We start from the raw sequence: 1,681 nt of genomic DNA, 5'->3' as shown, positions 1-1,681 counted from the left end.
GCGGCGGGGACGGCTGGGGAGCGCCGGGCTGCGGCTGCGAGCGGGGGAGGTGCGTGCGCGCCGGGCTGGGGCTAGGGGAGGCGGCGGAGGCTGGAGCAGGGGGGGAAGGGAAGAAGAAAGCCCCCCGCGCCGGCGGGGAGAGGCTGCGGGGAGTCTGCCGCGCGATTGGAGCCGCCCGGTTTCCATGGAGGGGCCTGTCCATCACTGTCAGCCTCTGCCAATCCAGGCGCGGGGCCATGCGCGGAGCGGTTTCAGCACCTCCCCGGGCTCGACAGCGCCCGGCGCCTCGGGGACGCAGCGGCTGGGCGCGGGATCCGCGGCAGCCCCGGGGGCCACGCGCGGGCTGCGCGCGTGGGGGGTTGTCCCCCGCAGTCACACCCCTGTGTCCCACCGCCCCCGGCCCTGCTCCGGCTGCCGTGGGGCCAGCTCTGCCCCGTGCACACGGAGTCGCGGAGCTCGGCAGCACCTGCCGCCAGCCAGCAAAGGAGGGCAGGGCCCGTCGGGACAGCAGACAGCTCCTAGGGCACCCCCCGCGAGCAGCAGCGATGGGTGTCATCGTCGCCGCCGCCGTCCTGGGTCCGGGGATGGGCGTGATGATTGTTATCATCATGGTCATCGTCGTTATTATTAGTTTTATTATTGTTATCGCCACCATCATGACCCTGATCGTTACTGTTGTCGCTGTTGTCGTTTTTATTGCTGCCGCCACCACCATCACAATAATAACAATGATTTATTCATGAGAAGGATGATGACCGTGATTATTGTCATCGCAATAATAATAATGTTGGTGACCTTCATCACCACCATCGTCGCCATCCGTATCATCACCCTGCTTATTATGATTGCTACTACTAGTAGGAGTATTACTATCATTATCCTCGCTCTTCTGGCTGCTGTTGCGATCCCCGCGTGAGCCCCAGGCCGAGCAGCCGCGGCTGCGGAGCGGTCCCCGCCTGCAGGGAGGCGCGGGAAGGGGGTTCCTGCAGGCCCCGCGGGGCCCTGCCAGGCCCAGGCGCAGCTTTGTCCTGCAACGTGAAAGCCTCGCTGCTGCTGCCGGCTGCAGCTGAGAACAGCCCTCCCGAGTGAGAAGTCACCGCCAGGTCAGGACAGCGACTCGCAGCAGATTTCAGGAATCTCTTCAAATATTGATCGTCTCCGAGCCCTGGCTCCTGAGTCTCCCCCCAGCCCGGGGACGCGGCAGGCTCTGCCCTCCCTCCCCGTGCACCTCTGCAAACAAATACGTGCGGCGGGGGCTTCGCGGTCGTGGAGGGGGGTCCGGGAAGGGGGAGGCAGCAAGGCGAAGGAGCTGCGGGGCGGCGGCTTTCTCCCGGGCCCCGCGCTTGGAAGGGCAGCAGATATTAGGAATTAAGCTCAATATGCTCGCTCGCCCTGCGCGTTTTCCCGGAACGGCTGTCAAAGCGATGCCTCCCTAATCGGAGACTGGGATGTCTCTTTAAAAGGGAAGGAGATTTTTTTTTAAAAAGGAAGAAGAAAAGGCAGCTCCTTTGCCCGTTGCCGATGGACTGAAACGAACCAGATTTACATTTTCTCCAATCATCTCTCGGCAAAGAGGGCCGGGGCCGGGGCTCGCCGGCTTTTCGTTAGTATCAAGTACAATTTGTCTTTTGCTTGTGAAGATTTGGTAAATCAGAAGGCAGATAGATAGCGCAGATGGTTG

The sequence above is a fragment of the Crocodylus porosus genome, unplaced genomic scaffold (assembly GCF_001723895.1).
Source record: "Crocodylus porosus isolate Cpor-Errol unplaced genomic scaffold, CroPor_comp1, whole genome shotgun sequence".
NCBI classification, from domain to species: domain Eukaryota; kingdom Metazoa; phylum Chordata; order Crocodylia; family Crocodylidae; genus Crocodylus; species Crocodylus porosus.
This window is presented reverse-complemented; position numbering follows the sequence as displayed.